At 44.5% G+C, this 16,426-nt stretch overlaps 1 long non-coding RNA gene across 4 annotated transcripts in view; it reads right to left on the bottom strand.

The window, feature by feature from the left end:
* LOC140458924 (uncharacterized) overlaps nt 1–16,426 on the bottom strand; it is a 65,751-nt gene that overhangs the window by 27,075 nt on the left and 22,250 nt on the right. For 3 of the 4 annotated variants that reach the window (XR_011953759.1, XR_011953761.1, XR_011953762.1), the window contains exons 1-3: nt 12,646–12,699; nt 11,486–11,592; nt 1,873–1,981 (exon numbers count right to left, since the gene is read on the bottom strand). This is a non-coding gene — a long non-coding RNA (uncharacterized lncRNA). Of the gene's footprint in view, nt 1–1,872; nt 1,982–11,485; nt 11,593–12,645; nt 12,700–16,426 lie in introns of those variants that run through there. The other variant, XR_011953763.1, reaches the window with a different exon arrangement.

Here is a 16,426-nt window from a genome sequence, read left to right on the forward strand (position 1 = left end):
GGGAAGCTAGGGAGAAGTTAGCAAAGACTTCAGCTTTGATATTGAGTTGTCATTGCCTACAAGTTCAGTACCAGAGGACTGGATGATTGCAAATGTTATGCCCTTGATCAAGAAGGGCAGTAGAGATGACCCAGGTAATTATATACCAGTGAGCCTTACTTCTGTTGTAGGAAAGGTTTTGGAAAGGATTATAAGAGACACTATTTGTAATCATCTGGCAAACAACAATATGATTTCAGATCGTCAATATGGTTTCGTCAAGGGCAGGTCGTGTCTCACAAACCTCATTGAGTTTTTCGAGAAGCACACAGAGTAATAGACATGTAAACAGCTCCATATTTTGTTGACTCACATTCCTGGGATGTCAGGACTGATGGCTGAACAGGGACTCAATCTTCGTTTAATCCTCCTTTCCTTTGGCTTTCTGAATCGCTAACTACATCACTAATATTCTACCTCCTATTCCCTGTCCTGAATCTGACCCATCTAAGCATACACTTTAGTTCCCAACCCCCTGCCAGACTAGTTACAAACTCACCAATAGAACTGGCAAAAGCCCCCACCAGATTTGTCTCAGCTCTGCCCAGGGGTAAACGGTCAGGCTGGTACAGGTCCCATCCAGAAACAGTCCCAGTGCCTGAAGAATCAAAACCCTTCTGTGGTACACTATTTCCCCAGCCACACATCCAGCTGATCTACCTTCTCATTCCTGCTCTCATTAGCACATGGTACTGGGAGTAAGTCTGACATTATTACATTTCAGGAGCTACATTTTAATGTATCTCTGCTCTCCCTATGTCCAGCTTTCAGGCCGTCATCCCTCTGTTTAGCGATGTTGTTGGTATCTGTGTGTTGCACCACCACGGCCTGTTTACCCTCCAGCTCCAGAATGTCCTGCAGCCACTCCATGATATCATGGATCTACGCCCCAGGGAGAATACATACCATCCTCGATTCATGTCTGTCGGCACAGAAGTGCCTGGCTGTACCCCTGACTATTGAATCCCCTGTCACTATAACCCTGCCACTCTCAGTCCTCTTGTTCTGAGCAGAGCTCTCTGTGGTGTCATGAACCTGGCTGTTGCTGATTTCCCGAGAAGCCACCCACCCATTCCCACCCTTACAGAATCCCAAGTGGTATACAGTATCTGTATGAGAAGGGGATAACAACGGGGGACTCCTGTACTCACTTCCTGAGCCTTTTACTTGATCTGATGTTCACCCATTCCCTTTCTGCCTGTGTAACCCTCATCTGCAGGGTGACTAACTCACTAAACGTGCTGTCCATAACATTCTCAGGATTGCAGATGCTCCACAGTGAGTCCACTCCAAGCTCCAGCTTTGAAAAGCAGTTTCCCAGTAGCTGCAGATAGGAACCCTTGCTGCACAAATAGCCGTCAGGGACACTGGAAGCGGCCCTTATTTCCCACATTGTGCAAGAGGAGCACACCACGGGTCTGAGGGCTCCTGTCACAACGTCTCTCTACATTCATCTAGTTACTTCCATTAAGAGAATTTAAATGAGTGAGTAACCTTCCTTCACTTCAAACATGTCCATTATAATAACAAAAAAAAATCTTTACTTAAGCTGATATGTCATACTTTAAACACTTAAATACTCCACAGGTACAGATTACAGATTAACATTATAAAGTGGATGATTGAGACTAAATCTGACAGTTCCTGCAAAAAGACGAGGTGTAATTTGGATAAATCTGTGCTCTCTCTCAGGCCAATACCTCCTTCCACAGCTAGGGGGCCAAGAATTGAACACACAGCCCAAGGGTGATCCAACCATGAACTCGAACATCTGTCTGCTTTTGGCTTGACAAAAATATTGAAGATATTTTCCCACAGACAGAACAGACAAACCTTTCTCGTTCCACCGTGAAATCCCAATGATATTCAGATCCTGAGGACTCCGCTGACTGTAGAAACTTGTTTATTGAGATCCCAGTCTCAATTATTCTCAATTAATATCCTATAAAATGAATTCACAAAACAAAGCTCACAGTCAGTGCAAGATGAATAGTGAAGACAAACACTTCTCTCGGTACGTGTTTAATGTGTAAATGCTCCTCTTCAAATCACCCCTCCCCCACCCAGGAAGAGGACACGTTCATGCTCCTTGCTATTCCTTGCCCCAAATAAAGATGGTGGCTAAAACCCGGGACCTCTCACTGCCTGAGGCCCTTTGCTGCAAATGTGGGACCAAGAGTTTCTAATTCAGACTAACGACCTGCCCAGAGTGTACCTAAACCCACCCAGTCTACACTGATACATTCCATCCGGTTTCTGCTGCCACTCTCCCCTTTCCGCCTCCTACACACACCATGGGTTATCGCGGGTCCAGTGATCCTTCCTCCGAACCGATGACAGCTGGGAAAATTAGAATCCCTTCAGGAAACAGGCCCTTTGACCCAACAATTCCACACCCACCCTCCGAAGTTTATCCCACCCAGACCCATTCTCCTATTCTATTACTCTCCATTTCCCCCGAACTAATGCACATCCCCGAACACTACGGGAACCTTAGCTGGGCCAATTCACCGAACCTACAGATCTTTGGGCTACAGGAGATAGGGGTTAAAGAGTAAATAATAGGTGGGGACAGAGTCCAAAGAGACACAGGAACATTTGGAAAGATAAAGGAGTGGGAAGGTGGAAAGCTGTTAATGGAGGAGACAGGAACCTTCTAGCATCTCAGTAGCAGTGGTGGAAATGGAAGCTGATGATCTACATTGTGCTTGCAAAAAAGACCGAGCTTCCAGTTGCCTGCTCTTTAACACACAAGACTGTTCCCTGTCCAACATCTCTGTCTCATGCTTACTGCAGTGTTCCAGTGAAGCTTGATGCAAGCTGGAAGAACACTTCAGAACATACCAAATGGCTTCCTCTTTCAAGGACTGCAATTTCCCCTCACATGTGGTCAACAATGCCCTCCAGTGTATCTCCTCCACTTCCCACACCACTGCCCTTGAACCCCACCCCGTCAAATGCAACAAAGATGGAATCCCACCATCCTCACCTTCCACCCAGATACAACCCATCATCCTCTGCTCTTTCCACCATCAGATCCAACCCCCTGAGATATATTTCCTTCCCCACCCCTTTCAGCATTCCACAGAGATCATACCTTCTGTGACTTCCACGTTAGATCCACACTCCCCACCAACCCACCCTCCACTCTAAGCACCTTCGCTTGTCACTGCAAGAGGTGGAGAACCTGTGCCCACACCTTCCCCTCACCTCCATCCAAGGCACCACTGGATCCTCCCACATCCAGCAGAGATTTCCCTGCCCACCCAAACACCTCACCTATTGTGTCCCTTGCTCTCAGGACGCCAAATTGTGGAATATTTCAGGGACACATGCACCAACCAACCCCACCTCCCTGTGGCCGACCACTTCGGCTACCCCTCACCCCCTCCGTCACCACGCTGCAAAGGACATGCAAGCCCTCCATCCCAAATCCGAGCCACCCGACACCTGGAGAAAGAACTCCTCATCTTCCATCTTGGGAACTTTCAACCACACGGCATCAAGGTTTCCTCATCTCCCACCCCCCAACTTATATCAGATTCAACCCTCCAACTCAGCACTGGCCTCTTGAACAGTCCCACCTGTCTATCTTCCTTCCCAATTGTCCATTCCACCCTCTCACCACGACCCTCCATCTACAACCACCTATTGCCTCCGAGCTCCCTTCCCCCCAACCCCAAACACCCCTCCCTATTTATCTCTCAGCCGTATTCCAGCACCCACATTTCTGATGAAGTGCTGACATGCCCAATACGTCAATTCTCCTGCTCCTTGGATGCTGCCTGACCTGCTGTGCTTTTCCAGAGCCACACTTTAACACAAGCTGGAAGAACAACACCTCATCTCCCACTCGGGAACCCTGCAACCCTCTGGCTTCAACATCAAATTCAATAATTTTAGGTCCTCAACTCTCCCACGTCCAAGTGTCTTTGCCCCCTACCCCACATACCAGGCCTTGTTATTATGTAGCCTGCCATTACACACTACCTATGGTTAGCCACTAACAGTGCCCATAAACAGCTCTTCACCCTCCCCCCGTCCGATCGTTATTCACTCCTTTGTCCAACTGCTCCTATCTCTCTCTTTGGACTCTATCCCCACCTATCATTTACTCCTTAACCCCTACCTTCTGCATAAAAACAGACTTTTTTTTCTCAGTAAAATCAGTTCCTGAGGAAGCGTCACTGGATCAAAAATGCGAACTGATTTCTTTTCACAGATGCTGCCAGATCTGCTGAGCTTTTCCAGCACCTTCTGGTTGTTGTGTGAGATTTACAGCATCCGCAGTTCTTTTGGTTCTAATTTACCCGGAGTATCTAATTCAGGTCCAACAGACTGAAACAGTGTTTATCAACCTTCCCAGTCCACACTAACTCCATCTCTCTCCCAGTATCTGCTGTCTCTCCCACTCCTTCACATTCAGTCCCCCCTCACAGTGACACTGCACCTGCAAAGCTGATGGTCATGTGTTGGCCTGCTGGACCCACCCCTCATTCACTCCCATTGGCTGGAGGATCACGCCAACTCTCCTATTGGTCTGAAGCTGTGTCAATCAGCCAGGCCTCATTGTGACATGAGTGTTGGGATCCTCCCAGGTGCATCAGAGGCTGAGGGGTGACCTCATAGAGGTTTATAAAACCATGAGGGACAATGGGTAGGATAAATAGACAAGGTCATTTCCCTGGGGTCGGGGAGTCCAGACTGAGAGGCCATAGGTTTAAGGTGAGAGGGGAAGGATTTAAAATGGATCTGAGGGGCAAGTTTTTTCCCACTGAGGTTGCTGCGTGTATGGAATCTTCTGTCAGGAAGTGGAGGATGTTGGTACAATTAAACCATTTGGCATCTGGATGGGTATATGAATAGGAAGGGTGTAGAGTGATATGTACCAAGTGTTGGCAAATGGGTCTAGATTAGGTTGGGATATCTGGTCAGCATGGACCAGTTTAACCAAAGGGTTTATTTTCATGCTGTACATCTCTCCGGCTCTGCCCTGGGATGAGCTTCATCATTCACAGTGAATGGGTCAGTATCACAGAGCACAGGGGCTGGAGGCTATTCAGCCCATTGGGGCTGTACTCTCTCCTTCTGGAGATGGTGCCAGTCTATCCCAACTCACCTCCCATTTGGACATAGCCCTCCAAATCCTTCCTTAAAATTGTTAAATTTCAAATTTGTTTTGACAATAACTACTGTATCTGCATCCAGCTGTCTTTTAAACTGTTCCAGATGCTAAGAACTTAGTGAGTAAAATAATCTTCACATTTTTCCTCTGCATTATTTGCCAGTTACCTGAAAATAGTTACTAAAAATTGTGACGTTAAAAATTTCTCACTCTGTCTCTCTGGAAATGAAATACCCTGGAAACAAATCAACTCCTGGTCGAAATCACTGCTTAACCTTCTCAGCTCCAAGGAGAATTGTCAGACCTTCTGCTAACTCTCCATAAAAGAGAAACCTATCTTAATTTTAATTTATTAGTGCCATAGAGATGTACAGCACAGAAACAGACCCTTCCGTCCAACTTGTCCATGCCGACCAGATATCCTAAATTAATCTCGTCCCATATGCCAGCCCTTGGCCCATAGCCTTCTAAACCTTTCCCAATCACATATCCAATGAGATGCCTTTTAAATGTTGTAACTGTACCGGCCTCCACACTTTCTCTGGCAGCTCATTCCATACACGTGCCACGTTCAGCTTGAAACTTTGCCCCTAATATCCCTTTTCAATCTTTTCCCTCACGCCTGTGCTTTCTAGTTTTGGACTCACCTAAACAGGAATAAGACCCTGGCTGTTTATCCTTTCCATGCCCCTCACGATTTTAATCAACCTCTATGGTCACCTCTCAGCATCCGATTCTCCAGTGAAAACAGCCTCAGTCTATTCAGCCTCTCCCTATAGCTCAATCCCTCAACACTGGCAACATCTTTGCATCTTTTCTGAATCCTTTCAAGTTTCACAATATCATTCCAATAGCAGGGAGACTAGGACTGAAAGCAGAATTCCAGAAGTGGCTGAATGAGTGTCCTGTACAGCCGCAAAATGAGGTCACAACTCCTGTACTCAATGCACTGACCAATAAAGGCAAGTACACCAAACACTTTCTTCACTACCCTGCCTATCTATGGTTCCACTTTCAAGGAATTATGAACCTGCACTCCACGATCTCTTACTTCAGCAACACTCCCCAGGACCTTCCCATTAAGTGTAGAAGTCCTGCCCTGATTTGCTTTTCCAAAATGCAGAACCTCACATTTATCTAAATTAAACTGCGTCTGCCACTCCTCAGCCCATTTGATCGGAGTCTCATTGTACTTTCTGGTAACCTTGCTGTCCACTGCACCTCCAATTTTGGTGTCTATTGTAACTATAGCTCCAGTATTCACATAGAAATCATTTATATAAATGGCAAAAAGCAGTGGACCCAGCACCCAGCCTGATAGCATATTGCTCATCACAGGCTTCCAGTCCAAAAAGCACCCTCCACTATGATACTGACTGCTCAGCAAGGTTAGAGCTCATGGCATATAGGGAGATCTAACCATTTGGATACAGAACTGGCTCAAAGGCAGAAGACAGAGGGTGGTGATGGAGGGTCGCTTTTCAGACTGGAGGCCTGTGACTAGTGGAGTGTTACAAGGATCACTGCTGGATCCACTACCTTTCGTCATTTATATCAATGGCTGAGATGTGAACATAGGAGGTATAGTTAGTGAGATGACACCAAAACTGGAGGTGTAGTGGACAGTGAAAAAGATTACCTCAGTGTACAATGGGATCTTGATCAGATGGGTGAATGGGCTGAGGAGTGGCATTTTGGGAAAGCAAATCTTAGCAGGACATACACACTTAATGGTAAGGTCCTGAGGTGTGTTACTGAATAAAGAGACCTTGGAGTGCAGGTAGATAGGATAGTGAAGGCAGCATTTGGTATGCTTGCCTTTATTGGACAATGTATTGAGTACAGGCGTTATGAGATCATGTTGCAGCTGTACAGGACATTGGTTAGGCCACTTTTGGAACGTTGCGTACAAATCTGGTCACCCTCCTATTGGAAGGATGTTGTGAAACTTGAAAGGGTTCAGGAAAGATTTACAAGACCTTTGCCAGGGTTGGAGGATTTGAGATAGGCTGGGGGTTGAATAGACTGGGGCTGTTTTCCCTGCAGAGTCGGAGGCTGAGAGGTGATCTTATCTATGTATATAAAAACCTGAGGTGCATGGATAGGATAAATAGACAAAGTATTTTCCCTGGCGTGGGGGATCCCAGCACTAGAGGGCATAGGTTTATGGTATGAGAGGAAAGACTTTAAAGAGACTTGAGAGACAACGTTTTCACACAGAGGGTGGGACGTGTATGGAATGAGCTGTCAGAGGAAGTGGTGGAGGCCATTACAATTGCAACATTTAAAAGGCATCTTCATGTCTATATGAATAGGAAGGATATGGGCCGGGTGCTGACAGGTGGGACTAGATTGCATTGGGATATCTGATCAGCATGTACTGGTTGGACCGACGGGTCTCTGTTTCTGTGCTGTCCATCTATGACTCTTTGACCTTCCAGCCAATTCCGTATCCAAACAGCTAGTTCCGCCAGAATTCTATGGTATTGAACCTGCTAACCAGTGTGTTATGAGAAACCTTGTGTCTTTCTCAAGTCCAAGTTAATGATTTCAATGCACAAAGCCATGTTGGAGAATGTTCCAACACAACCCTGATGTGTACCTTATAGAGAGCAAACAGACATTGGGGAATCAGTGGTTTGGAAAAACTGAGATTGTTCTCCTTGTACCAAAGGAAACTTGGGGAGCTGTGACAAAGCGGTTTACAAAAGTTACACGTTATAATAATAAACCTTAGACCCATCAGCTCATTATACAAGGGTTACAGAACACATGTTGAAGATTTGGGAAGATCTATTGAGAGGATGGTTTCATTCAAAGGAGAACTTTTATTCAGCAAATGGTATTAATCTGGAACACAATACTCTCACACAATATGAATATCCAGGTCCTGATGAATGGAGTAATTCTGTCAGAGTTTGGCGTTACAGTGACTGAGATTACCATCTGAATATCTGCCTATAATACAAGTTTATAAAATCCGTCACTGTCAGTTCAAGTTTGAAACTCATACAATCCCCTCCTCCTGGCCCAGGAGGACTGTACACATTATCCCTGGTGGAAGTCAGCAAGCACTTCAAGGGCAAATCTATGTGGGTTTCTATGAGTTTCCACCTTGGAACTTCATGTGACTGAACATGGGACAGAATATCCCAAGATTCAGTGAGATATGGAGAGCAGGATTTCCTTCCTTTTCTTTCCTTCCATTCTGCCGCTGTGACTCCTCAATAAGACATGGGGTGTGAAAGGCTCATGCACCTTGATGAGCAAGATGTCTCCATTCTGACCAATGGGCAACAAGCTCCTCCCAGTCATGAAACAGAGTATCCCTGAAAGATAGCAACTGAGCATGCTTCCCACTGCCCAGAGCTCACAGTACATGTTTCAAATAATGAGGGGGGGAAATCTCCGAGAAAAGGCATAACAGGAAAGTTCCAAAAGGTTATAAACAGTTTCCAGAGAGATATTCACAGGAAACCTGGGCAACAAGTTGGCAAATAGAGTATAACTTGGGATAAACTGTAGAAAGCTGCACCACAAAGGGACTGGGGGAAAATGAGCAGGAAACACAGAAAGCGAGCACACAGTTACAACAGGGAATCAGGAAACGGAATGGAATGCTGTCCCTTATTTCAAAGAGTTTGCAATATAAGAGTTTGGAGTATATACCTTAGGGCAACTAAACAAATGACAAGTGAGACCACATCTGGAGTAACGGGAACAGATTTGGTCACTTTAGTTCATGAAATAGAGCAGTTTATTGGAGGCATTTCAGAGAAGATCCATTGGGATGATCCCTGTTTTGAAGGGATTATCCTGTAAGCAAAGGCTGAATAAGTTGGGAATATACTCACTGAACTTTGGAAGAATGAGAGGTGATCTCTTTGAAACTTACAGGATTCTGTCAAGGTTTGACAGGGTAAATATGGAGAGGATGTGTCCCATTACGGGTGAGTCTTGAACCAGATTCTGGATCAGTCGCGGAATCAAGGGTTCTGTTTCAGATTTGTCAAGTTAAAGGCAACACCGACACAGGTTAGGGTTTCAGTAGCAATGAAGCTGGGGTGAGAAGGAGACAAGCAACGTTTAAGAGATTGCAATTCCTGGTGTTTGTGATTGCGTAGATGTCTGATCAGAAGGTCACCTTGGGGTCAGATATGAAAGCAATATTGTGAAGAATGTAGTTCTTCCTCAGACACTTCCCAGTGAGAGGGAGGGACACAGCAGTAAGGGAAATGAATTTGGAATAACAACTGAAGGCAATGGGTTTAACAATGACAGTGTGTCATTGGAGTGAATTGCAGCTAATCGAAGTGTGGTAAGCAGTTTGATAACTGAGTAATAGTGGAGTAATGGAGAGGGATGATGGGGAGGGAGAGCTGGACATTGTCAGTGTACATGTGAAACCTAACAGTGCTTTTGGGCGATGTTATCTCCTGGCAGTGTGGAGGTGAGAAACAGGACGGGCCAAGGATAGATCCTGGAGGGACACCAAATACAATGAACTCAGACAGGAAAGGGAGAGTGGAGATGGAGCAGGATTTTCCAACGATGGTGAGGTCAAATATTAGGTTTTAGCAAAATGGGAGAGAAGGACATAACCAGAAAAAAACAGACAGACAGATCATGGAAAAATATTGCAATGTTGGGGCGGGGGGCGGGGGGGGGGGGGGGGGGGGGGGAGGTGACCGTGGTGGAGGGAGGGAGGGCGGTGACAAGTGGGAGGATGAGACAGAGATTTGGAATGTCCATGATTTAGCTACACTAGGGTAAATGGTCAAGATGACCTCTAATAAGGCTTGAGAAGAGACTCTAGGAAATGCAAGTTTAGGACCAAAATGAGGAGCACCCTTGTGAGGCAGTTTGGCTCGGTGGGCTAGTGGAGAGGGAGGAAAGAAGCAGAGGCAGCTGATCGGATTGTCTCAATGTTATGGACAGAGAAACGGCATGTGCTCCTCACTCTTGTTGTTGGAGGGGAGGATGGAGGAGACAGGATAATGGACATTCTTTTTATTTTCAAAACAATAAACAAAACCTGTGATAGTGATTCTAAAATTAAGTGAACAAACCTGTCGTATTTATCATTTATCAAGAATATTAAAATATACAACTGAAGTTCAGGTTTGAATCCCAAATCGGTAGAGGGTGGCTCTGAAGTCAAGAAAAAATTAACTGGAATGAAGAATCTACTTTTTGCCATGGAACCATTGGGGATGTTTTTCTGCCATTGACAATGTCCTTCAGGGAAAGAAACCCGACAGTAGCCCATCAAGTCACTCATTGTATTAATCACTGCACAGTCTCAAGAAAGGAATGAAACTGGATGGACCACATTACATCTATCAATGCACTGGAAAATACAACACAATCAGCCCTCTTGACCCTGCAACTTCTGTCTCACTGTGGGCCAACAACAGCAGCATAACTGTACTCCAGACCAATCTGAAATCTCATGGCCTGGTATATTCCCCATTTAACCATTAACATCAAGCCAGGGGAATCAACCCTGGTTCAATGGTGAATGCAGGAGGGCATGTCAGGAACAGTACAAGGCATACCTAAAAATGAGGTGCCAACCTGGTGCAGCTACCAAACTTGCATGGCAAACAGCACAAGCAACACCAGATCGAACGAAGTGATCCCATAACCAACAGATGAGATCGGAGTTCTGCAGTTCTGCCACACCTTGTCAAGAATAGTGATGGATGATTAAACAACTCACTGGAGGAAGCATCACAGATATCCCCACCCTGACCGATGGAGGGGTCTCACACATTCATGCAACAGGTAAGAGGACAGCATTAGCAGCGATTTTCAGCCAGCAGTGCCAAGGGAATGAGCCTTCTCCATTGTACCAATGGAGCCTTCTCCACTTGTACCAAAACTTGCTGATCAATCAAAAGACTCCCATTTGTAAGCCACAACAATTTACTTTTGCACCTTTGAATTAATTCCTGGCTGTAATCATTCCTATCTCCCTGCACCACACACCTTTTCATGTCTCAATAACTCATTTTAGTTCAGACTCTCAATGATGTGTTTATTTTTGAGTTCACCTTTGTGACTGTTTCTATAGACTGCAAAGGAACATGGTCTGGAATCCCCACACTAACCCTCTAAGATCTACTTTCTTCCTTTAAGGCATTCTTGAAAAACTGTTTATTTGGCAATGGTTTTGGTCACTGGACACAATATTCTCTATCTGTAGCCTTATGTCAAAACTTCTCAATAATATTTTTGTGAAATTAAAACCATGATGATTTGTACGGATATCTTCTACACTTCAATATCGCTGAGTGAATAATCTGTAATGTCTCTTACCCAACCACGTTGTGGGAGCACCTTCACCATACAAACTGCAGCAGTACAAGGAAGTCAAACATCACCCTCTCCACAGGCAACAAGACTTTGGCATTGATCGCTGGTTTCTGTGGAAGGAGAAATACACAGTTGATGTTTGAGGGAGTACAACATGAATTACAGGGAATGAAAATGGTGCAGAATTTGACTGTCAGAAATTGAAGGAAAATGCACTCGCTTATTGGAAAAAAGAATTCTTGACTGTCAAAGATATTGTGGAAAAAATAACCTGATAATGGAACATCATACGGTCAGGAGCCGGGCAGCAGTGGACAATTCATTTACATTCCTGAAGAAGGGCTTATGCCCGAAACGTTGATACTGCTGCTCCTCGGATGCTGCCTGGCCTGCTGTGTTTTTCCAGCTCTACATATTTCAATTCATTTACAAAACAGCTGTGAAAGTAATAGTAAAATACTATACAGAGCAAAAATACACCCATGAGAGACTGAGGAAGCTATATACTGAACAAGTGGACATCAGAGAACCCAGAGGTGAACCAGAGCAGAGTTCACTTTTATGATCCCACAGTCAAAGATATCGAGCACAGAAATAGACTTCTTCGGTCCAACCTATGCCAACCAGATATCCTAACCTAATCTACCTAAATTAAATCCTTTTTGCCACTTCTCAACCCATTGGCCCATCTGATCAATATCCCACTGTACTCTGAGATAACCTCCTTCATTGTCCACAATACCTCCAATTTTGGTGTCACCTGCAAACTTACTAACTATACGGCCTCTATTCACATCCAAATCATTTAAATGAATGACGAAACAAATCCAGAAAAAAGTCCATTTCTGTGGGTTTGAATGTGCTCTGTGTAAATCCTGCCCTATGACTCTTTTTACCAGGGAAGGCTGCACATACATCCCTCTGAACTTTGCCCCCTACAAAGCTGGCGGCCGCGCACGTGTCCAGTGACTCATTGCCCCGAATAAAGATGGCGGCGCTCACTCGGGCCGATTACTCAACGAGGCATATTCCCGTTTGCTGCAAAAACTGGACTGTAAGTTTCAAATTTGTATTTTCCGATGTGCAGCAAATGATTGTAAAACCTCTCAGACCATACCAACACCATTTCCCTCCCGCTTCCTGCTGTTTATTTCTTTCCTTACCGACAGCTCTCGCAGACATGCCGAACATCCGCGCCGACCGCGAGGATGATCACGTGGTATAGTCTAGTCCCGCCCTCATTCACTGATTGGCCGGAGGACCAACTGCCCCACAAGGTCCTCCAGCTCCGCCCCTGCCTAGGCATTGGTCCGCCGCTGACATCAATCACTTCTTCGGTCCAACCGGTTTTTGCCAACCAGATATTCTAACCTAATCTCTCTAAATTAAATCCTATCTGCCTGTCCTCAGCCCATCGGCCCATCTGATCAATATCCCATTGTATTCTGAGATAACCTTCTTCATTGTCCACAATACCAACTGTTGGCTGGAGCTTGCGCACTGCTTCGTGACTTTTGTTGCTATTTCTCAGTTACAAGAGTGAGGGACAAAGTTAAAAATCACACAACCACCTGATGAAGGACCAGCAACATAGTGCTTCCAAATAAACCTGTTGGACTATAACCTGGTGTTGTGTGAATTTTAATTTTGTCCATCCTAATCCAACACCAGCACCTCCAAGTCACGAGTGAGGGAGGAATGCATAACATAAGAACAAAAGACTTTGGAAAAGGAGAAGGCCGTCCTGCCCTTCGAGCCTACTCTACCATTCAATAAGATCATGGCTGATCATTTCGTGGATGCAGAACCATTTATCCATGTTCTCACCATATTCCTTAATTAGTTATTTATTTTTTTTAAAAAAACTAACTTAGCTTTAAAAACGTTCATTGAACTAGAATCAACTACTTCCCTGGGCAATGCACTCCATCGTGGTCAGACGTTCCTTCTCAATTCACTCCTAAATTTGCTTCCTCTAATCTTGTGGTGATGCCCTCTTGTCCTGGCTTCATCTGCCAATGGAAACATTCTCTCTACTTCTATTTTATTCATTCCATTCATTATTTTATATATTTCCCATTCTTCTGAATTCCAATGAATATAATCCCAATCTACTCAGTCTGTATTAAGCCAAACCCCTCACCTCCGGAATCAACATAGTTAACCTCCTCTGCACCCCCTCTAGTACCAGTACATCCTTGAGCACGTAAGGAGATAAAAACTGCATGCAGTACTCCAGGTGTGGCCTCACCAGCACCCACTATAGCGAGAACATAACCTCTGCTTTTAAACGCAATCTGTTCAGCAGTGAAGGACAAAATTCCATTTGCCTTCTGAATTGATTGTTGTACCTGGTGACCAACCCTCCTGCAGAAGGATGTTCAGGTGCCTCTGCATAGCAAATAATGTAACTTTTTTTTTAAAATTCAAGCAATAATCTTTTTATTAATGTTACTCCAACCAAAGAGTATGACTTTACATTTATGAATATAATATTCCACTTGCCAAACCATTGCCCACTCACATGTATCTATGTTCCCCTGCAAAGTTTCCCAGTCCTCCACACACTTTGTCCTTCTACTCATCATAGTCTAATATGCAAACTTTGACACCCTACATGTGGTCCCCAACTCCAAATCATCTGTATCAATTCTAAATAATTGCAGTCCCGACACTGATCCGAGAGGCACGCTACTAGTTACTGATTGCCAGCCAGAATAAGGCTTATTTATACCCACTCTTTGCTTTCTGTTAGTCAACTAATCTTTTATCCATGCTAATACTGTATCCCATGCACCCTTATATAATGCAACAGCCACTTGCGTGGCACCTTGTTGAAGGCCTTTTGGAAATCAAGGTACACCACATCCACTGGGTCACTGTTGTCCACCTTGCTCGAAATGTCTTCATAGAATTCCAAACGATTTGTCAAGCAGGACCTGCCCTACATGAATCCATGCTCTGTCTGCCCAATGGGACAATTTATATCGAGTTTCCCTGTTATTTCTTCCCTGATAATAGACCCAAGCATCTTTCCAACTGCAGAGAATAAACTAAATGGTGTAGAATTCCCTATCTTTTGTACACCGCCTTTTCTGACAGTCCTTCCTTTTCACTGGAATATGCCTTTGCTGAGCACTTCCTAAAATGTCTTTGAAACTCTTTCACTTCTCATCAACTGTCCCACCATAAAATCTTTGTTTTCAGTCTACATTATCCAGGTTCTCCCTCATTCTATTTTAGTTCCCCGTGTTCAAGCACAGGACCAAGTTATTCAATTTTATCTTCACACTCTCCATATGTACTCTAACTTCAACCATACAGTGATCACTTCTTCCAAGAGCATCCCTAACTCTGAGGTCATTAATCATTCCTGTCTAATTGCACAGGGGCCAGATTTTTGATAGCATGCTCCTTGTCGGTTACATTTCATACTGTTCAAAATAACTATCATGGATACACTTAATGAACTCCTCAAGGCTACCCTGACTGAGCTGGTTTGACAAATCTGCATGTAGATTAAAATCACTCATGGTAATAGACATGCCATTTTTACAGGCATTAGTTATTTCGTTGTTTATTGTCCATCCCAATGTGATGTTGTTATTTGGCCTACACACTGCGCCTATCAGTGACTTTCTTGTTAGAATTTTGAAAGCATCATTCCTGTTTCTCCTAATGTACAGCAATAACAACAACTATTTGCATTGTATGGAATCTTTCATAATGGCAAATCTCCTATGGTGCTTCATGGATGATCAAAACATTGATTAAGGAGAATGATTTTAAAATACGTCTTAACGGAGGATAGAGAAGGTTAGGGAGGGTATTCCACAGACTTCTGCCCTTGACAGCTCCAATTGTGGAGTGATGCAGGTGGGGTGGTTTGAAAAGCGAACGTGCAAAGGGGAAATGGAGGAGCGTAGGCAGTGCATAAGGTCTTAAGGATAGAGGAGGTTCCAGACTGAGTCTGTCTGTCATAGACAGTGTGGCTGCCTCATGGAATTTGAAGCAACGCAATGGGCCCATGCATGTCATGTTAGTCAAGGATAGTATAACGGTGGCTGAGAGAACATTTGATGAGGACTTGTCTACTGAAGTAGCGTGGGCTGAGGTTAGAAACAGGAGAGGGGAGGTCACATTGCTTGGATTTTTTATAGGCCACCACAGAGTTCCAGGGAGGGGGAAGAGATGATTAGCAAAATTACTCTGGGGAGGAGTGAAAGTAACATGGTGGTCATTATGGGGGACTTTAATTCCCCAACATTGACTGGAAATGCTATAACTCTCGTACTTTGGATGGATCAGTTTTTGTCCAATGTGTACAGGAGGGTTTCCTGACACAGTATGTCAAAGGGCCGAACAAGAGGGAGGCCACATTGGGTCTGGTACTTGGTCATGAACTGGACTAGGTGTTTGATTTAGTTGTAGGTGATCACTTTGGAGAGAGTGATCATAATTCAGTTATGTTTAGATTGGCGATGAAAAGGGTACATGCCAAGGTGAAGACTTATCGCAATTATAATGCGATTCAGCAAGAATTAGGATGCATAGGATGGGGTAGCGAAATGCAGTGGATGCAGACAATGGAAATGTGGAGCTGGTTTAAGGAACAGATATTGCGTGTCCTTGATAGGTATGTCCCTATCAGGCAGGGAAGAAGTGATAAGGTAAGGGAACTGTGGTTTACCACAGAAATTGCATCTCTTGTTAAGATGAAGTAGAAGGCGTATGTTTTGATGAGGCAAATGGTACAGATGGGGCGATGGAGACTTACAGATCAGCAAGGAAGGATTTAAAGTGAATTAAGAAGAACAAAGAGAGGACACGAGCAGTCTTTAGCAAATAGAATAAAGGAGAACCCTAAAGCTTTCTATAGGTATGTGAGGAACAAAGGAAAGGGTAGGAATCGGGCCAATCAAAGACAGAAGCGGGAAGTAGAGT

The sequence above is a fragment of the Chiloscyllium punctatum genome, chromosome 34 (assembly GCF_047496795.1).
Source record: "Chiloscyllium punctatum isolate Juve2018m chromosome 34, sChiPun1.3, whole genome shotgun sequence".
Classification (NCBI taxonomy): Eukaryota; Metazoa; Chordata; class Chondrichthyes; order Orectolobiformes; family Hemiscylliidae; genus Chiloscyllium; species Chiloscyllium punctatum.